This window comes from Melanerpes formicivorus, unplaced genomic scaffold, assembly GCF_026170545.1.
Source record: "Melanerpes formicivorus ecotype bairdi unplaced genomic scaffold, bMelFor1.0.p_v2 SCAF_25, whole genome shotgun sequence".
In the NCBI taxonomy this organism is placed as follows: Eukaryota; Metazoa; Chordata; class Aves; order Piciformes; family Picidae; genus Melanerpes; species Melanerpes formicivorus.
In genome coordinates this window covers 12,087,427-12,109,956 of record NW_027142377.1, presented here as the reverse complement: position 1 = coordinate 12,109,956, position 22,530 = coordinate 12,087,427, and the positions used below count along the sequence as shown (strand labels likewise).

Here is a 22,530-nt window from a genome sequence, read left to right as displayed (position 1 = left end):
GCTGCCTGGAAACTGCAATTTAAAGAGCCTGCTGCCTCAGTTTTGAAACTGCTTAAACCTAGAGAGAGAGAAAAGCAGCACAATTGTGCATGATGATTTCCACTACCCCATTTTACAGTGATAATTTATAAACTGCAAATTTAGCAACATGTGACATTTTGATTGATGAATTTTGCTTTTTTAGGAGGTCGTATTAGGAGGAATTGCACTGCCAAGAGCTAACATGAACTTGTCATGACAATGTATTTGTAATTCTCTGTCTGAAGTAACATAAGACACTGTTTTGCTTTCTGTGTCTCTGCCATTCCATCAATACCCTTACATAAGAACATTATGATAAAGAAGTATCCAGAATTGGTTTCAGCTAATGACGGAAGCTAAGATTTCTCTCAGCTATTTGAGTAAGGTAACTAAGATACTGGAAACATGGAAGAACATCTGATTCTGCTTCAAAAGCACAGCAAATACACAGAACCACAGCATACATCCAGTTGGAAGAGACCACAAAGATCATTCAGTCCAACCCTTGACTCAACAGTGAAGGGTCAACACTAAAACGTGTCCTTCTAAGCACCAGGTCCACATGCTGCTTGAACACCTCCAGGGATGGTGACTCCACCATTGCCTTAGGCAGACCATTCTAATACTTGAAAACCTTCTCTGTGAAGAAATACTTCCTAATATCCAGCCTAAACCTTCCCTGGAACATCCTGAAACCATTTCTTCTAGTCCTGTCACTTGACACCAAGGAGAAGAGGCTGGGCCCCTCCTCGCTCCAACCTCCCTTCAGGTAGCTGTAGAGAGTGGTGAGGTCTTCCCTCAGCCTTCTCTTCTCCAAACTGAACAAGCCCAGCTCCCTCAGACACTCATCATGTGGGATGTGTGCTCCAGGCCCTTCATGAGCCTTGTGGCCCTTCTCCGGACACACTGCAGCACCTCAATGTCCTTTTTGCAGTGAGGTGCCCAGGACTTAACACAGTACTTGAGGTGTGGGCTCACCAGTGCTGAGTACAGAGGGATGATCACCTCCCTGTTCCCGCTGGCAACTGTGTTTCTAATCCAAGCCAGAATGCCACTGGCTTCTGTGGCCACATGGGCACTCTGCTGACTCATATCTAGGCACCTGTCAACCAATACCCTCAGGTCATACATCCCAACCATACATCTGCAAGTCTGTAACTTACCATGGGGTTGTTGTGACCCAGGTGGAGGACCTGGCACTTGGCCTTGCTGAACTTCACACTATTAGCCTTGGCACATCTCTCTAAACTGTCCACATTCCATTGTAAAGCTTCCCTGCCCTATAGCAGGTTGACACAACCACCCAGCTTGGTGTCATCTGCAAACTTACTGAGGGTACACTCAATCCCCTCATCCAGATATTAAAAAGGTTCACCAGCACTGAACACTTGGAAACACCAGTAGTGACTGGGCACCAGCTGGATTTAACTCCACCACCACTCTTTGTGCCTGGCCATCCAGCTGTTTGTTCATCCAGTGCAGAGTGTACCTATTCAAGCTTTGTGCCATGGGTTTCTGAAGGAGAATACTGTGGGATACAGTGTCAAAGGCTTTACAGTCACAATCCTGATCCTTAGGTCTTGCTGAATTTTGTTCAATAGTTAAGTGTCTTGCAGGAAGTTTGTGGTACAGACAAAAGCTGAACTCTAAGCTAATTCTCTAATTAATGGACCAGACTTTTCTTATTCCCTGAAGCACTGTAGAGCAAACAGGAAGAATATAAAGCTGGCTAAGAAGAATGTTGCATACCAAGGATTCCAACACTGCCTAATTGGGGTTGCTTTACTATGTTTTTTCACCACCCTGTCAGGGCAAACTGAATAAAGCAGCAGGGATAAAGTGCCTTAAAATCCCTAATCGATGGTATTGCCCTCTATGGGTCTGCATCCTGTGAGGGATCAGAATGTCCCCTGAAGACATCAAATAACTATGTTAAAAAACACTTAGCATGTTGTACCTTTCATTTGGTCTATAATACAAGATGAAGTTTAATATAAGGCCCTGAATGATGTTCCAATCTGTCACCACCTGAAGTAAGCAATCCTCATAAAGACCATTCCTATACAGAAGGGAGCTCACATGATGTTTTCAGGGGTTAGCTCCTAAGTTTTGAACTGATTTACTAATCCATAGCAGGTACATCTATCTGGGTTTATGCTATTTGTACCTGGAATGTAAAGATGATCATTAACAAAATGTGCCTATCTCGTATTCCTCTGCAGACATGAGATCAAGTAGTAGATGCATTTTGTGCAGGCAAAAAGAAAGTAGTAAAAACCACACCAGCAGGGCTTAGTCTGCAAGGCTACGCTCTTGCAGAAGTGCCAGAGTCAATGTCAATGTGATAAGCTCCATTGGTAAAATGTCAAAGGTGAAAAAAAGGTAAGTATTTCAATTCAGACTCTGGAGCTGTTGGTAACAGTGCATGAGCTATCTCTCATTCTTTTTCCCTACTAGGCCCATGGTTCCTCATTTTTCTTGCTTTCTGGAAGAGTCTACAACACAGAGGTTCTTGTGGAACCATTTACATTTTTTGATGTGCATCCCCTCAGTTCTCAACATTGAAAATTCTTTCATTTAGCAGCCCACATGAAAGAGCTACACAGATTTCTCAGATCCTATAGCACAGTGCAAAAACTTCTAGGGCCTTTGTCTGTCCAGTATAGAACTCCTGAGCCTAAATACATTTGTGACTACTGTTCATTGCAATCAAAAGAGCCAAGTCAGTACACATACACTGATATTGCACATATACAATGTATTGTATACGTGTCTCTATCTTATAATTCAGTTTTCAACTGAACTTTTCCATGAGTTTCCTTTGATGAGTGGGACCTACAACTATTTATTCCTCTAATCAAATAAGTACTCCCCTGTTCTTTTGGGGAAACATAGGGGATAAGCAGGAAAACAGCAGCACAATTGTATCCTGCCCTATTTGTTAATAAAGGTCTATAAAAAATGGCTCCCCAACAGCTGCTCAGCATGGAATCTCATCATAGCCTTTGGAATTTCTGGCCAATACATAGATTTTCTAAAGAAGACAATAGTAAAGAAAGAACAGGACATGAAAAAAACAGTTCTGTGTGATGAACACCACGTACATGGAAGGCAAACATATCCAGCGTCGGGCACAAAATTGCGAGCAATGCTGAAGAAAAATGTGTTCTTCAAAACCAAAATTGGTTTTATCAGTCCCAGCCTCTGAACTCAGTTTGTCCCCATTGTGCACACTTCCACACCCACTGTATCTGTTCATTTGTATTTTTCACACCAGCATATGATAACTACAGGGATTGCCTGGAGAGAGAATGACGCTAGGGGAAGCTATTCTCTGTATATCTCTCTAGATACAGAGATACACTTTCTGTATATATACAAAGACACAAACAGCAAGTTTTTCACCATATCTATCTTGCACAGATGACTCAAATGTTGAAGTTTAACGACACAAAATTTCCTATTTGTTTACAATTACCTATTACTACCTTTCTGATGACACAGTAAAGAAATTTTTAGTGCATCCAGGCCCAAACAGATTCAGTCATTAATGCTCTGTGTAACTCCAGCGGCAAACATAATACATGCATCATCTAATTTAACTGCAAATGACTCTTTTAGCATGAATTGTCTGTTTAAAGATAATGCTCAACAGAACTACTAGCTGCATCCCAGAAGTCATGCAGCACCAGGCAGATAAGATCACAGTAGTTACCAGGAGTAGCAAATGGGAAAAGCACTACAGGAAATGAACTCTTGTCAATAATCTCAAGAGAGTGCTATATTTAGGTCAATTGTACCTGAAATCGTTTGGTGGGGTAATTGCTCTTTGGTCCAGACTCTGCTCTCTGAGCCTGTCAGAGTGCTTGTAGGTCCACTGGATTGGATTCACCAATTTTCTTCCAGATTCATTTTCTAAAAGAACAAAACAAAACCAAAAACAAAACCCAACTTTAGTACAGGATGGAAAGCTCAGCAGAAAGAGTCACTCGCATGTTATTTTAGCTTTTGTCAACAGGCTTCCCACAAGTGCATTTCATCAAACACTTGTTACGTTATCCAACTGATTGCCTTAGTTTTCTATAATAGAAATTCATTCAGGTACTCAAACTTTGGACCTGCAAAGACTTTCCATATATGCTATGTATGTAAGGTGATTTAGAGACAGCTTTCGTTTTCACTGTTTAGTCAACAGTGAACAATCAGAATTGTTCTTAAAGCCAGCATAACTCAGGCTTTAATCCAGGTTGAGTCCTTCTCTGATAATACACCTCACTGTTTAACAATTAAAGATGGTTTATGCATCCATTCAGAGGAATGTGATAAATTCTGGTTTAGGAATCCAACCTAATGAGCCATATACTGACCCTTGGATTCGTACAGGTATCAGACAACAGCCCCTAGTCATTCTTCTTTGTGATTTCTTAGAAACAATATGATATTCTGGTCTGATAGCACAAAGTCTCCATCTCCAGCAGTGTGATTCCTTACTCAGATTAAAGAGTCAGTATTAATATGATAAATTGTAAAGAAAAAGCCTCCTCTAGCAGTTCTTCAGCATGTGTTTACCTTCTGTGCTGACACACAGCATCCATTACTCAGTGCTTGTCATTAGTGCCTACCATAATTAAACACTATGATGTAACTACACTGCTGAAGAACAGAAATGTGCTTTTTATTTAAGAAAAAAAGAAAGAAAATTACAAAGGGAATAAGATAATCTGCTGAAAGCTGAAGTAGGTGCATCAGTTATTTTAGCTATTGTTTCTTGGGTAGAATTTCAAATTCATAGATACTCATTAAACGGAGTAGATGGCAATAACATACGAAGTGTTAATGGGGCAGCAGTGGAGTGTGTCAGGAAAATGAAGAGACCCTGAGGGGCTCACCATGCTGTTCCTGCTCAGCTACATTCAGCAGCATTACCATAAATCCTCTAAAAGATACTGTACTCAGTTTCTTAATACACTGCTTTTCAGGCAAGGAAATGCCCTACAAGATATAACAATGGGAACAAAAATAAGATTAAAGGCTATTTGCTATGAAACAAACCAAATGTAAATACACCAAGCACTACTCTATGGAACAAACCAAATGTAAATACACCAAGCACTACTCTATGGAACAAACCAAATGTAAATACACCAAGCACTACTCTACTAGTACCTTTTTTTTGCAAATTCATTAAAAATGAGGGTTTGGGTTTTTTTAATCTCTAAATGCTGTGCAAATCTAAGTGGAAATTTCTGAAATGGATTCTTTTTAACAAAAGAATCATCATTTCTTTCACAAACAACTTTTACAATTCAAGAACCAACCTCAATTTCTCACACACACAGTTCCACTGCCTAAAACACAATTGTGCACAGACCCAAAAACTTCTCAAAAGACTCCAAAATGCTTGGTTTCCACTTTGGTTGTTTATTTTATTTACTGCAAGATGTCATTCTGAGGGAGTAAATTAATCTGAAGCCATAAGATATACATAACTATTCATTCCCAATAATTTACTGCCTAAAAAGAAATATCTTCTGTGCAGTTCCACGGTGACCTTAATGTGCCTCTTCTCTTCAACGATAGAAAAGAAGATGCTATTGTTAAGGGGAAAATTGTGAGCCTTGACATTAACTTTCCTGTAAACTCACCAACAGTGTTAGGCCTGCTTTGAGATGTGTCCTACTGTTATAAAACACTATTATCTATACATAAGGGGTAACAAACTGTGAAACTTGAACTATAAACTCAGCTGCAGGTCTTTTCCAAAGGAAAAGAGTTTCTTTCTGGAAGTCGTGTACATAAGTGTGTGTACTCTGTGTGTTTTAACTGGCTGCTGAATTGAAAATATGTCTGGACATTAAAATAATGAGACTTTTTTTGCTTACTATTTTTTTCCTCCCAGTGACATCATCTACTTATAGCTTTTTGATTATTTGAAACAGTGAGAATTAAAAGATCTGAAAATGAATCACTTGCCAGAATACACCAAGACAGAGTTAAGGAGCTGACAAGGCTGGTTTCCACTGTGGTATCCATTTCACATCCAACAATCTGATATCCAACAGCATTCTGGTCTTTATGGGCAATACTCTTTGGCATGTACAAATCAAGCCTCTGCATGTGCAGCACATATTCAGAAACCTGTCTCAGTACCAGCTTGGCAAATGCATACACAGCCATGGGCACCTTGCTTGCCCTTGAGAATACTGGAAAAATAACATCCCCATAGTTTTCCACCCAAGTTCTGTTGAAAATGCTTTGGTTTAGGAACACACACACACAAACAAACAAACAAACCCCACCAACCACAACAACATTGATTTCCCTTGCAGAAATAGAAAGTTAAGGTACTCATAAGAAGCTAATATGGAGACTGCCCTTACTGCAGTATGGGAACAGCAAAACAACCTGGAATGAATACTTTATCCTCATGAATAGTAAGAATTGTGACAGCAGCCATGGAAATTCCCACCAAGAGGTTACATTCCAAATGATGCCAAGAACCAGCAATTCCCACAAAGGTCATAAAAACCTCCCAGTTCTTATTATCCCTGAAGGTACAGAAGAAAAAAATGAACCAATAAAATGAAATCACAAATGAAATGTCCAGCTCTAACCCATTTTGGCATAAACACAACCTGCCTCTAAGAGTCTAACCAGTCTGAGCATTTCAGCAGTAGTGGTCACATGAGTTGTTCCTTGAAGCAATGGAATTGCCTTTTTCTTCTTCTTCTTCTTTTTTTTTTTTTTTCCCCCCCTTTTTTAGAGAAAGATGAAATAGAGCCATAGAATCCTCTTGTCTGGAAAAGACCAACATATCAACTCCAACCATTAGCTTTACTGAGTCTGATACTGAACCATGTCCCTCAGCACCACATCTCTGTGTCTTTGAAATGCCTCCCTGGGGAGACTGTTCCAGTCTTCAAGAACCCTTTCAGTCAAAAAGTTTCTTCTTATATCCAGCTTAAACCTCCACTGCTGCAGCTTGAAGCCTTTTCCTCTCACACTACCACTTGCTACAAAGGAGAAGAGACCAGCACCCACATCACTGCAACCTCCTTCCAGCGAGTACAGAGCCCTCAGCCTCCTTTTCCCCAGACTAAACAACCCCAGTACCCTCAGCCACTCCTCACAAGACCTGTTCTCCAGACCTTCCACCAGCTTCACTGCCCTTCTCCCGACCTGCGCCAGCACAGCACTTCAACCTCTTGTACTGAGGGCCCAGAAACTGAACCCAGTACTCAGAGTGCTATAACAATTGTAGCTGTTTCTACTAATTGGATAGATAAAAAACCAGACAACCAGAATTTAATTAATATTAACATTTAGGAGACATTTGTGATTATGGACAAGTTTTAGCAGCTGACAGCTTAAGAAAATTTGCAGATACTTAAGTTATGCTTCTGATTACTCAAAATAATGAATGAATAAAATTAGAGCGGCCCCAGACCTGTTTCTGATGACATGAGACAGGCATTGGTCATTCTTTTCAATAAACCAAATCTCTAGGAACAAACATTAAGCCATAGCTCAAGAAACGCTGAGCTGAATGGCAAGTGAAAATTAAGACCTTCAGGTGAGAAAGCAATTTCCCTAACCACATGTCTTTGCTGCATAACATTCTTCCACCAGCAACAGACTTCAAACTAAAAAGTGCAAACTGTTGTGAGCCTTGACATTAACTTTTCTGTAAGCTCACCAACAGACAGGGTCAGTCCTGCTTTGAGATGTGTTCTACTCTCATAAAAAGTTATTATCTATAAATTAAAAAAAAGTCTCAGGAAGAAGTGGCCTGAAACATAAAACATAAGAGAGGGAATGTCCTTGATCAGAAGTTATCCAAAGAGTATCCAAATTCAAAACCATCAGTATTGAAATGAGACAGTCCAAGAGCATCCTCGTTAATACTGCGTGTCATGTTTCCTGATGTCAAGTGTAGCTTAGGTAGGATTAATGGTTCAAAGAAATCAGTGCCAACCAAACAAGGATTTAAAGCTAATGAGGAAAATACACAACTGACACTGAGGGGAAGTTTTGGAAAGGCTGCATGTATTCCTCAAATGGTCTGCAAGTAGTTATCTCCTGCCTGTGAGACACGCTGGAAAAACTGAGCAACAGCAGATTAGTGCCTCAGTGAAAAACCCGCGGGCTCTCCTGATTGCAGAAGGCAACAAGGGTAGTGAAAACACAAGGAAAGTCCTTGCAGTGTTACTTGTGGCTCCTCCAACGTGAGAACCATGTCCAGTGCCAGGACAATGTGGAATCTGAAAACTGACAGAGTCAGAATGTTGTCCTTTATCCTGCATCTTAAAACCCTACTGAAAAACAAATCACTTTAGGAGAAAGGTTGTTACATTAAAAGCTGTTTACTTGGAAGCATTTCAAGAGTCAACTGCTTCTGTCTTTAGATTCACCTTCTCAATAAAGGGATGCCCAGAGAGCCAGAGCAAAAGAAATCTAGGCAGGTAATCAAAGCAACTTGCCAATGACTGAACAAAGTGTAGGACAGAGAACTGATTTGCCTTTCTGGACCTTTCCTGCTGTCTTCTGAAGCCTGCCAGAGGTAGTGATCACATCTTAAGAAACACAAACAACTAAACAAATGGAAGAGCACAATAAATTGTATTATAAGGAAAAATTTTGAGGGTGTCTCAGTCCAGAAGTTGGGAAGGAGATGTGGTCCTTTTTTGAACATTCCTGTGTATGAAATTAAGGCACAAATGAGGTCATATCTCAAGATGAGATAATTTTTTGAGGAGAGAGAGTATAGACGTAAACAAAAGAGAGAAAGGAATAAAAGGGAGAGAAGGGGAAAGGGAAAATGGAGAAAGAGAGCGGGAGAGAGAGTTACCACCCCATGGTGGTTCTTTGGCTGAGTGGGGGGAAGGGAAGGAAAGATGTCCTGGGCTGCTGTCTCCAGCCTGAGATGTCCCCAGTGATGTTTCTCCCCTGCTCCCCCAACCAAAGACACATGCACATTAGAGAGAGACAAAGAGGTAAATAGTTATTGATCTTTACTTTCTATCTACCTATCTACTTCCAAATGGGGAAGAAGGAAGGGCACACAGAAACCCCACTGCTATTTTATTATGTGCAAAAAAGCTTGATTGAACTGCAGGGGGTTCATACATTAACAAATGTAAATGTGCTTTACTGTTCTCAGAACAGAGAGATGCATGAGGTGGTGGTCTTTTGGTGTCATACCCTGTCACCCCAACAGCTGTCCATCTGAAGGTGCAAGTTCTCCTATCCCTTGACCAAGACAACTCAATATATTACACAATTGCTCTTTAAAATAGTAATTTATAAGAAAAGGCTTGACATTAAGATCCTCAAAACCAACAAATAAACTAAGTTACTCAATTAAATGAAAAGGAAAGTCAGTGTCAGTGCAACACTCATTCCAGGACACCAAATGCAGAAACAACAGCACTGAGTTTGTGTAATGCTGCACTGCATGTAAGTGTATTAGTAGCAAATAGAGGAGCAACATTCTTCTCAACATGTTTACAGCACATTATGCAAGCTAATGTTAAAATACACCTCTGAACCTGAAAATTGCCATTGTATAGGCTTAGCTGTAATGATTTACATCACAGAAAGCATTGCTGTGAATGAAACTTCCTGTTGATTTGTACAGTTATGACAAAGATTTGGTTGAAATACAAATAATTGATCTTTTAGAGACAGATGGCAAAAGTGTAAATAACGTTTACAAACTGGTCTGTATTTACAACTGTACTTAGTGGAAGACAGATCCTGAAATGAAAACTGATAGTTACTACCAGTTAGTCATTGCCCTTCAGTCATTTTGCTTTTCAAAGGCAGATCAAAAATGGAAACAGTAGTACAATCACTCACACACTGAGAGTAGCAGCATATAAGTGTAAACAGAAGGGGTAACTCTCCACCAAGGCTGACTTTTTCCTGCATGAACGATTGAAAAATGCTTTAGAGAAGTGAATATGGTCCTATCAGTATCATATCTGTGATCAGATCAGAGCACTACATTAATCCCAACCTGCAGTTATAGTTAAAATGTAGCCATACCTGGTACTTTTATGTTAAAACATTTTATGGTTTCAGATTACTTCTTAACTGACCGCTCAGAAAGCCACTCCTCTTTCCTCCCCATATTTCAATTCAGGTGTTGGCACAGGCTGCCCTGGGAGATGGTGGAGTCACTGTCCCAGGAGATGCTCAAGAAATACAGGGACATGGCACTTCAGGACATGGTTTAATGGCCATTGTGGTCTGAAGTTGGCAGTGGGAGTCAGTGGTCATAGAGGTCTTTTCCAACCAAAACAATTCCATGATTCTGTGACTCTATGACAACTGCTGCAAAACAACCCAACACAAAATTTCTAATAGCAAATAAAAAATAAAGTAAAATATGCCTATGGACATCCGTATCTGGAGGACAAAACCTTTGGCATCCTCTGCTACAGGTATAGGAGATCTTAAACAGATCATGAGAGGTTTGTAGAGCAAGTCCCTGCAGCTGACTCATTTCTAATGGTGTCAGAACTAGAAAACTAAGGCAGGGGTGGGGGGGATGCTGTTGTATCAGCTATGATATGAACTACATAACAGTAAGAAACAGTTGTAGTCCATATCTGCAGAATAAATGTAGAGCATTCTTGAATGGAAGAGCAATTTGCAGAAGCAGATACATGGAGAGTTGTATAACTTGTCTCTGAAGGTTAAAAAAACAGTATATCATTAATAAAATGAGATATGTTTAGTATCCATTAGCCAGTACACTATAGCATGCTTCACCCTGGTCCTGTTCAATTTGCATCAAATAAAGAAAGGAGGTAGAACAGGTGTTGAAGAAATAACTTTTGGATTAACAGATATTGCAAAGTAAAGATTAAGTTCTATTTAGATGCCAAAAGAGGTAAAATAGCTATAACAAACAGTTGTTCTGGCTTACATGAAGGTATAACAAGAAAACCAGGAATACTCCCATAGATATATATGAAGGGAGCAAACTTCTGCCCTCTAATCATCTCCATTGAATAATAGAAGAGCTACTCACATACACTCACAGTATTGTCTAAGAAGTTTCTCAAGTAATTGTGGGTGATTGCACTGCAGCATGTGTGGTACCAGAGGATGGAACAGCCTTTAAAAGGCACAGAAAAAGCAGGGTCAGGCAAGACACTCTTCCCTTTACTGTAAGGTTGTTCAAGACTCAGAAAAGAGAGAGGAAGAAAAATGTTTCAGAATAGTCAATGGTCTCATGCAATAGACTGAGCTGTGGGTAATACCCATACGTTCCACATACCAAAAAGCCTTGCGGTGAGTCTGAACATCCAGCAAGAGATAGGCATCCTCTTTCCCCTGGATATGAAGAGTAGAAGGGAATAGAGAAGACAGGTGACGTTAAGAGGGGGCGCTGAGAAGATGTTGAAGACTGTATATTTGTATTCTCAAGCAAAAGACACAAAGCAAAGTGAGGAAACAAGCAAGAGGGAGAGATGAGGGAAGACAAGATGATGTCCAAGTGGTGGCTCACTTCGGCATGTGGGAGAGTTTTGATGGAAAGATGACAGCAGAGCAAGCACGAATGAGTGTTAAACTGTAGCAGAATATTAACATTCTTGTTGAAAAAGCTAATGACATAAGCCTATAAAAGGTGAAAGTTACAAATAAGGCAGGGGAAGGATTATTAAAGTGAGTTGAAGCTTCCAAATAAGAACTGGAGATGGTGTCAAGAGGGTCACTGGAATACCAGTTGAACATTTTTCACAACTTGAAGTATTTTAACTCTTAACAAAGCATTAAGGTAATTCTCAGCGTCATAGCTGCTGTGTTAGTTGCCACTACCCAAAGTCAGCCCGCATAGGGGAATATTTGATCCTAGTGCCCAGTATGTCTTCGACCACATACCACAACTAAGGTAATGATACCAGGCAGCGTCCTCACTTCAGCAAGTTTCAAAAGCTTCTATTCAGAGTCACATTTCACTGGTCTCATCTGATGGCTGTTGTTTCCATTCCTTTGCTTCACAGTCCTCTCAGCATGTTCTGCTTTGATCCAGACTTCATTCCCACAAAGGAAATAATGTTGTAAGTCAAAGATCCCAACTGAGGACACAGGAGACAACATCCTACCCTTTTCTGATACAAGTCCTATGTTAGTATGGGTTGTTTTGTTACAGACACTCTGAAAGGTAATGGCAGGTTCCCCTCAGGACTAAGCTGCCACTCAAAACTCATTATAAGAGAGGGTTTGTTGCAATAGGAAGACAATGAGACTAGGAATGCGCCTAAAAAGACTCCCATAATGTGCACAGGTCCCTAACTTTTCTTCCAGAGGAGTATAGGCAACTAAACTGAGGGAGCTGGGGTTGCTTAGCTTGGAGAAGAGGAGACTCAGGGGTGACCTTATTGCTCTCTACAACTACCTTAAGGGAGGTTGTAGACAGGCAGAGGTTGGTCTCTTCTCCCAGGCAACCAGCACCAGAACAAGAGGACACAGTCTCAGGCTGCACCAGGGGAGGTTTAGGCTGGAGGTTAGGAGGAAGTTCTACAGAGAGAGAGTGATTGCCCATTGGAATGGGCTGCCCAGGGAGGTGGTGGAGTCACCATCATTGGAAGTGTTCAGGAGGAGACTTGATAGGGTGCTTGGTTGCATGGTCTTGAAGGTCTCTTCCAACCTGGTCTATTCTATTCTATTCTATTCTAAAGCATCCAGCTCTACTTAGGCTTTCCAGTAAAAGACACAATGAACCACCACAGACTTTTGTCTCCAACTCCTCAGACTTAGATCTCATGTCACTATTTTCATGGCATCACAAAACAAGAAGTGATTGTCTGAGACCCAAATTCTGAGAGGCTCTGATGATCAGAACCTGACTGTGTTAAATGAGACCCCAAGGAACGCAAGATTAAGAGCAGAATGTGACACCGGTATTGAAAGTGTACTTTGAGATCTACTATGTGTGAATAAACCATGCCATAGTATTTATAATAGGCTCCATCTTGTTCCCATTCAAGTCAACAATAAAGAATCCTATTTTTCATAAATGACAGCAGCATAGCATCTGCTAATTTAGATAAAACAATTTTAGAGTCTCCCCTTGTGCTACCCAGTTACCTCAGGGTTGTAGGAGAAATTAAAACAACTGTCAGCAGTTCAGATTAATTCTCCTCTTGTTGCCATTTATTAGCATGGCTATGGAGATCCATTACTGAAATGAGGGTGTTAGGCCCTAGAACAACAGGCAGTGTAACAGATCAGATTAGACCTCAGATATTATTTTTTTCCCTGTGTATTTTAAATAATCAGCACTGAATCAAATATTCATTGTGGAAACTCAGAGGACTTTCTTAGGGGTTAATAAAGAAGTCTAATAGCTAAAAGCAAAACCAAAAAAGCCCCAACCAAAAGCATCCAAAACTAAACCAAAACCAAGTCTGCAATCTTTAATCACTCAATTGCTCAGGACTCTCAGTAACACCAAATGTTAGGAGGGAAGGCTCTCTGCTTGCCACGACTGAGAAGCTTCAAGAAATATTAAAAGCTAAGCGCAGATATTTTGGCTTGCCAACCAGCCAGACAGCAGTATAAAAATATGTCTGAGTCACAGCAGCAATGAATCTTCATATGCAAATTGATGACAGCCTAAACAGTTGTGATTGGAAAAGGTCATCAGGATTCCAGAAATGTTTCTGAGTGTTCAGGTGAAGGAAAGATATAACCACAGCAACAACCTCCAGGTAGTCATCCAAGCACTACTGTGTCATGAGAGCGAAGAGAAGCACCAGGGGCTCAGATATGAACGTGGTGAAGACAAGACAAGCACAAAGAACGTCAGATGGAGAGGAAAAGACAGAATACTAAGGCAGAAGGAAGGGAAGATTTATGCATATCATGGCATATGTCGCCTATAATGCAAAATTTCAGTATGCAATCCCTATTTACAACACACAAAACACCCTTCACTGAAATCTGTGAACTTGTCAATATGAAAGTCATTAATGTTTTCTTCCTAAAGATCTGATTTATAATTGTTGAAGTATATTTCCATTGTAGAAGCCTTTGTGACCATTTTCAATGTATATTCATTTTCATTCAAAATAAACAAAATATGCTGTGATGCAAAAAAGGTTGAGAGAAGAAGAGGATTTAAATACAAAACAAGCATACATTTTCATCCCTAAGTGTCGTGAAACAGCTGAGAATCTTAAAAGAGTTGAAGGGTTAGGGAAATGTAAAAATAATGAATGGCAAGGAGAAAACAATTTTCCATCTCCTTTCCCTTGACTCCTATTCAAGCAAATGGAAAAAAAAATCCAAGAAAACCTGCCAAAAACTACAAAAATGGTGTTAATGAACTTCAATAACTGTACTTAATCACAAAGTCTAGTCAGGAATGTGCTCCCACCATAAGGTAAGACAGGTTGCAGACAGCAGTCCTTTATGTAAAAGCAAATGTCAAAAGAAAAGCTCTGATATTTGGTTGTGGGCTCCCACTTTTCACATAGGCATTTCCTAAATCCATGTTTGATGAGCTTCTCCAGCTATAAATTCTGTAAATTCCCTCTGGAGCAGTGCAGAGTGTGCTTCATGAAAATGTCATCTGCCAGCGCTGCAATTACTCACACTCCAGCAATCATGTGCACAATGCAGAATGGGTCGAATTCAGGTGAGAACGAGAACCAGCAATCAAGCCTCTGGAATTGAGAACAAAGCCATTTTCTTTCATTTGCCATCAACACAACCATCAAGGCCTTAATTATAAGGCAAGTGTCAAGCCTGGCTGCTGAAAGGCTTATTATTATACAGCTCAGCTTCAAATCAGTTTTGTATTGATGAACTGCAAAAATGAGGAAGCCAGCTTAGCCCCACAAGAACAGAACCTGGGACTAGCTGATTATGTGATTGGCAGGAAAAAACAAGGGCATTAAAAATACATTTTTAGATAGCAAAAAAATTAGTGAGCAGCACACCTAAACCCTTCTATAAACAGATTTATATATCTCAATAGCAGACCTAGATGTAGTAGTAGTAGATGTAGTGTCCACAAGACACTGCAAAAAGACCCTCTTTAGGTCATGTATTCTCTTTTTCAGACAGCAATGCTTGTCTGTGCATGTTCTCATTGCTCTCTTATATCTGATTGCATGTCTATGTCTTGAACACAGAGTTAGGAGGTAAAATGCACGTGGGTATAGCCCTTGTCCAACAATCACCTCTTACTGTTGGATTAGTTGTCTTCATATTGGACAGCAGAATATAAATTATCATTCAGTGAGCAACCACATTACAGCTAAAGCTGTATGTCCTCTCACTGACCATTTTCTATGGATGACTTTTAAGCCAGAGAAATTATGAGTAAGCTATACAAATAAGGTCTGAATTTGGAAGTAGCTGTTGATACCATATCCCCATCATCATAGACTCACAGGATGATTTTGGTTTGAAAAGACCTTTAGGATCAGAGAGTCTGACTGTTGTCTAACTCTACCAAGTCTGGTGCTAAACCATGGCCCTCAGCACCACATCTCTGCAGCTTTGAAACATGTCTAGGGATGGGAAATCAGCCACCTCCTCCTGTTCCCATCTTTGAGAACCCTGTGTTTCATAACTGCTAAGCCAGTGCTTGATAATCATATACCTAAATTTAAAAAACACTAACAATAATTTTTAAACCATTTAATTTCTCTAGTTATTTGGAAAGGTGGGCAAAAAGGTTTTGGTTGTTTTGTTGGTTTTTCCCTAAGACTAACTCTTAACAGTTTCTCATAGTTTCCATGAAAGTATATGACATTTTTCAGACATAAAAAGCTTGGAAGGAGGAAATGAGCAAGACTATGAATATCCAACCTAAACCTCCTCTGAGGCTGTCTGAGGTAATTTCCTCTTAGCCCATTACTTGTTACTGAGGAGGAGAGACCAACACCAACCTTGCTCCAACCTCCTTCCACGTCATTGTAGAGAGCCAAGATGTCTCTCTTCAGCCTTCTCCAGATTAAACCACGTCAGGTTCCCTGATCTGCTCTTCAGAAGACCTGCTCTCCACACTCTTCACCAGCTTTGTTGCCTTTCTTGGGACACACTACAGTACTTCAATGTCTGTCTTGTAGCAAGGGCCCAAAATCTGAACCTAGTACTCAAGTTGTGTCCTCACCAATACTGAGTACAGGAGAACAATCACTTCCATGGACCACTGGACACACTATTCTTCATACAGGCCAGGATGCTGTTGGCCCTCTTGGCCACCTGAGCACACTGTTGGCTTATATAGTCAGACTGAAGGACCTTAAATCCCTGGTTTGTTAAGGGCAAAGCAAGACATAGTCATCCTTTGTTGTCTGGAAAGAGAATTTTGTCACATGCTCTGTACACTCAAAGATCCAAAATTACAGAGTCACAGAAAAATCTTATTGGAAGAGACTTCAAAGATCATCCAAGTCCAACCTTCAGCCCAGCACTGAAGGGTCAACACTAAACCTTGTCCCTAAGCACCAGGTCCGCACACTGCTTAAACACCTCCAGGGATGGACACTCCACTTCTGCCCTGGGCAGAACACTCCCATGTCTGATGTCCCTCTCTGTGTAGAATTCTCTCCTAGCATGCAGCCTAAACCTTCCCTTGTGCAGCTTGACACCATTTTCTGTAGTCCTGTCACCCGACACCAAGGAGAAGCAGCTGGTCCCCTCATCGCTCCAACTTCCCTTCAGGTAGTTTTAGTGAAGCTCTGCAGAGGGACCTCGACAGGCTGGACAGATGGGCAGAGTCCAACCACATGAGATTGAACACATCTAAGTGCTGGGTTCTACACATCGGCCACAACAACCCCATGCAGTGCTACAGGCTGGGGTCAGAGTGGCTGGAGAGCAGCCAGGCAGAGAGGGACCTGGGGGTACTGGTTGATAGTAAACTGAACATGAGCCAGCAGTGTGCCCACATGGCCAAGAAGGCCAATGGCATCCTGGCCTGTATCAGGAACAGTGTGGCCAGCAGAAGCAGGGAGGTCATTCTGCCCCTGTACACTGCACTGGTTAGGCCACACCTTGAGTCCTGTGTCCAGTTCTGGGCTCCTCAGGTTAGGAAGGATGTTCAGTTGCTGGAACGAGTCCAGAGAAGGGCAACAAAGCTGGGGAGGGGTTTGGAGCACAGCCCTGTGAGGAGAGGCTGAGGGAGCTGGGGTTGCTTAGCCTGGAGGAGGCTCAGAGGTGGCCTTATTGCTCCCTACCACTACCTGAAGGGAGGTTGTATCCAGGTGGGGGTTGGTCTCTTCTCCCAGGCAACCAGCACCAGAACAAGAGGACACAGTCTCAAGCTGTGCCAGGGGAGGTTTACACTGGATGTTAGGAAGAAGTTCTTCATAGGAAGAGTGATTGCCCATTGGAATGTGCTGCCCAGGGAGGTGGTGGAGTCACCATCACTGGAAATGTTTAAGAAGAGCCTGGATGGTGTGCTTGGTGCCACAGTTTAGAGCTCTGTTTTTCTCCATTTATCATCAACAAACAGGAACAGTATTTTCTTCAGAAGAAAGAGACTTACTCAGTGGATACATCGATGGAGTTACATAAGACCAGTATTTTCTTCCATTTTATTTATAAATTTATGCACACTCCACACCATTTGAGGTATTCTTCATATATTTAGAGCTAAGTGTGCTCCTTGCTAGATTAACAGAACAAGTGCAGGACCCTAACCACTACCTTCTGAACCATACTAATTCCAACACCCAGAAAACAAGAGATTATTCCCAATGATACGATTAAAAAGCTGCCTGGCAAAATTGAATTACTACAGTCCAAAAGCAAGTAAATAGAAATAGTTCTCCAGCTACACAGTGTGGTGGGAAAATAACCAACCCACCAACCCCAGTCTTATTACACAAAAAAGTGGTACCTTCCGTATGAATCAACACATTTTTAAACTTAGAAAGAGCGAGGCATACTTGGGGTGGGAAGGCAAGGGGAAATCTTCTCCCTGCAATTTGTGGATACCACCTACAAAAAAAATCAAATGGGATGCTGCTTGCCCACGTGAAAATTGCCACCATGGAGCAAGAAATGAAAATGTTTACATTGAAAGGGACAGTTGCTGTCCTAAAAATAACTATTGTGAAAGTGTTGTTTATAATTATTGCAACAGTGTATTCCTACAGTTAGGACAGCACCAGCATCCACTTGGCAGGCAGCAGGAAATCACACTGAATACAAAGGAACTGAAAACCAACATCTCTCATGAGCAAACGCCTGCATCAACTTGAATGAGCTACCAACATTTCTAACCTGGAGTTTTACCGGGTATCATAGCATCTTTTGACTGGAAAAGACCATGAGGATCAAGTCCAACCACGCTCTAACTCTTCCAATCTGGTGCTAAACCATTTACCTGAAACACCTCCAGGGATAGAGGTTCAATGACCTCCCTGGGGAGCCTGTTCCAGTGTTTGATAATTGATAACCCAGTGCCTTTTGATCAATAACCCACTGCTTGATAACCATGTACCTAAACAAAGGAAAACATTTAATTGCTTTAACATTTTACATCAAAAGTAATTTGAAAATTAAAACCAAACCAACCAACCAAAATGACCCCAACCAACTCTGAAACATTAACTCTTCATGACATCCCAAATTTGCCATAAAAGTTTATGAGATTCTTCAAGTCTACAAAAGATGAAAGGAGGAAATAGACAACAGTATAAATTCACTTCCTTCAGTTGTCTGAAGGCCTTAAAATGGTTTTAGATTGAAGTTTGTTATTATTAGAAGGGGTTTGTCACTAAGTAGCTCAGTTTTGCATATGCAACCAAAGATTCTACTCAATTCCCAAGGTGATTCTATGCTACTGTCATTCAAAAGACAGGCACTTTGTGATTCCTTATGGGGGCACCAATGGTTACACACAACTTTGGGTGGTCTTCCTCATCCTGTATTCTATAGCTGTTAGAAATAAATGGAAAGTGAAGATTCATCTAAATAGGATCTTCTGGAGAAGATCTTGATGGTGCCATGCAGCAAATAGCATTACCTAGGGGGGACAATGCTCACTTCAGAAAATTTTTAAGGTATGAATTGAGCAAAGTGAGTGATGCAGTCAACTTTCTAAACCATCCACTGGAGTCACTCAGTTAATTTTTTTTCACAAAGTCTTGTAAGGATTTTATGGCCCAATTACATCTTTAGATGATATAGCTCCAAAGGAGTTCTCATTCCAAAGGGCACAATTTCAGTGTGGTAACTAATGGTGAATGGCTTGGAAAACACACCTGCCAGTTCCTTAAGTATCCGTGGGTGGATCCCATCTGGTCCCATAGACTTGTGCACATCTAAGTTGCACAATAGGCCATTGACCATTTCCTCCCACATTAGGGGGGGCTCCATTCTGCTCCCCATCCCTGTATTCCAGTTCCAGGAGCTGGACCATCAGGCAACAACTGGTGTCACTGACAAAGACTAAGGCAAAGTAGTCATTCAGCAGGTTAGTCCATTTAGCGCGAGAGCTGGGAGAATGACCCAGGGAACTACAGGCCTGTCAGTCTGACTGCAATGCCAGGGAAGGTCATGGAGCACATCATCTTGAGTGCTGTTACACAGCACATTCAGGAGTATCATGTGATCAAGCTCAGTCACCATGGGTTTATGAAAAACAGATTCTGCTTGACTAACCTGATCTCCTTCCACAACAAAGAGACTCACGTCGAGGATGAGGGAAATGTGGTGGATGTTTTCTATCTGGAGTTTAGTTAAGCCTTTGACACTGTGTCCCACCTCATCTTTCTGGAGAAACTGGCTGATCATGGGTGACACTTAACTGGGTAAAACCTGGCTGTATGGCTGGACCCAAAAAGTGGTTGTGATTATCCCCTTGTATTTTTGCACTGGTGAGACTATGCCTTGAATCCTGGTTTCAGTTTTGGGTCCCTCACTACAAGAAAGACATTGAGGTGATGGAGCAGATGCAGAGAAGGACAAGAACCTGGTGAACTGTCTAGCAAACAAGTTCTATGAAAAGATGCTGAGGGACCTGGAGTTGTTTAACTTGGAGAAAAGGAGGATGAGGAGAGGTCTGATGGCTCTACAATTCCCCAAAAGAAGGGTGTAATGAGGTGAGTGTGGGTCTCTCCTCCCATGTAGCAAGTGGCAGGCTGAGAAGAAACAGCCTTGAGTTGTGTCAGGGGAGGCTTTTGATTGGACACTAGGAAATCTTTCTTGACTGAATGGATTCTCAAAGACTGGAACAGGCTTCCCAGGGAGGTGGTTGAATCCCCATTCCTGGAGATGTGTCAAACACAGAGACGTGATGCTGAGGAATATGGTTTGGCACCAGATGTGGTAGTGTTGGACTCGATGATATAAAGGTCTTTTCCAGCCTAAAGGATTTAATGAGTCTATGGCTGATGTGGCTGCAAAGAAGAAAGCTCTTTTTTCAGTGGGTTGTTTTTTTCCTTCCCTCCTCTCCTCTCATGTCATCAGTGTTTTCATATTTCTATAGCTAGACAACAGCAAATAATTTGAAGAGGTTTTTTCAGCCTTTTCTGGCTTTCCAAGACCATGATTTGCACCTTTTAATAGTAGAAGATAACCAAATACTTTCCCATAACTTTATATGGACATAAAGTAAGCATTTCCCTCTGTGTTGTATGAAATCAACATTGGCCAATTTCCCAGCCTTCCAAAGCTATTACTTCATAGGTTACTTTCCTCTATTGATGTTGCATATATCTTTCTTCTTTATTAAATCATTCTGTGGACTCAGAGGTCTGCACAAGCAGAGCTGCACAGATAAAGAAGCATACAAGTTCAAGCAGAGTGCGATGCATAGGCTCAGATTTATGTACAGTGTCAAACAGAAGATAGGCAGGTCCCAGGCTTTGTTTCTGAAGGACATGTCTTCCTCAGACTCCCAGCTGATATCATTAGATGTAGAATCACTATTGCACTAACCCAAGGCATATCATTTCTTATTAATTCCACCTATACACATACATGGGACCCGACGGGTTACACCCACGGGTGCTGAGAGAACTGGCAGAGGAGGTTGCTAAACCCCTCTCTATTATATTTCAAAAGTCCTGGCAGTCTGGTGAAGTCCCCACAGACTGGAAAAGGGGAAACATTGCCCCCATCTTCAAAAAGGGCAAGAAGGAGGAACCAGGGAACTACAGGCCAGTCAGTCTCACCTCTGTGCCTGGAAAGATCATGGAACAGATCCTCCTGGAGTCACTACTCGCTCAAAAGAATAGTGAAGAGGTGATTGGGAACAGTCAGCATGGCTTTGCCAAGGGCAAATCCTGCCTGACCAACCTGGTGGCCTTCTATGAGCAGGTGACAAAATTAATAGATGAGGGGCGAGCAACTGATGTCATTTACCTGGACCTGAGCAAAGCCTTCGACACTGTCCCGCACCACATCCTGGTCTCCAAACTGGTGACACATGGGTTTGATTGGTGGACCACTAGATGGATAAGGAACTGGCTTGATGGCCGCACCCAAAGAGTGGCTGTCAATGGCTCCATGTCCCAGTGGAGGCCAGTGACAAGTGGAGTCCCTCAGGGATCAGTCCTGGGACCTATCTTATTCAACATCTTTGTGGGGGACATGGACAGTGGCATTGAGTGCACCCTCAGCAAGTTTGCTGATGACACCAAGCTGTGTGGTGCAGCAGACACGCTGGAGGGAAGGGAGGCCATCCAGAGGGACCTTGACAGGCTGGAGAGGTGGGCACAGGCCAACCTCATGAAGTTCAATAAGAGCAAGTGCAGGGTCCTGCATCTGGGTCGAGGCAATCCCAGGCACAAATACAGGCTAGGCAGTGACTGGCTGGAGGATAGCCCTGAGGTGAGAGACTTGGGGGTGCTGGTGGACAAAAAGCTCAACATGAGCTCTCAGTGTGCACTTGCAGCCCGCAAAGCCAATCAGATCCTGGGCTGCATCAGGAGAAGTGTGGCTAGCAGGTCGAGGGAGGTGATCCTCCCCCTCTACTCAGCCCTGGTGAGACCCCACCTGGAGTACTGTGTCCAGTTCTGGAGCCCCTATTACAAGAGGGATGTGGAGGTGCTGGAACGTGTCCAGAGAAGGGCCACGAGGATGATCAGAGGGCTGGAGCACCTCTCCTATGAGGACAGACTGAAGGAGTTGGGGCTGTTCAGTCTGCAGAAGAGAAGGCTCCGAGGTGACCTAATTGTCGCCTTCCAGTATCTGAAGGGGGCCTACAGGAAGGCAGGGGAAGGACTTCTCAGGATATCAGGTAGTGATAGGACTAGGGGGAATGGAATGAAGCTGGAGGTGGGGAGATTCAGGCTGGATGTGAGGAGGAGGTTCTTCACCATGAGAGTGGTGAAACCCTGGAATGGGTTGTCCAGGGAGGTGGTCGAGGCCCCATCCCTGGGGGTGTTTAAGAGCAGGCTGGATGAGGCTCTGTCCAGCCTGATCTAGTGTGGGGTGTCCCTGCCCATGGCAGGGGGGTTGGAACTAGATGATCCTTGTGGTCCCTTCCAACCCTGAATGAAACTATGAAACTATGAAACTATTTTC

General features: G+C 42.1%; 1 protein-coding gene across 24 annotated transcripts in view; it reads right to left on the bottom strand.

The window, feature by feature from the left end:
* The window catches only part of MYT1L (myelin transcription factor 1 like), a 299,847-nt gene that overhangs the window by 211,646 nt on the left and 65,671 nt on the right, over positions 1–22,530 (bottom strand). For all 24 annotated transcript variants that reach the window (XM_068153377.1, XM_068153376.1, XM_068153373.1 and 21 more), the window contains one exon: positions 3,822–3,936. The gene's annotated coding sequence lies outside the window, so the exon portion shown is untranslated. The remainder of the gene's footprint in view (positions 1–3,821; positions 3,937–22,530) is intronic.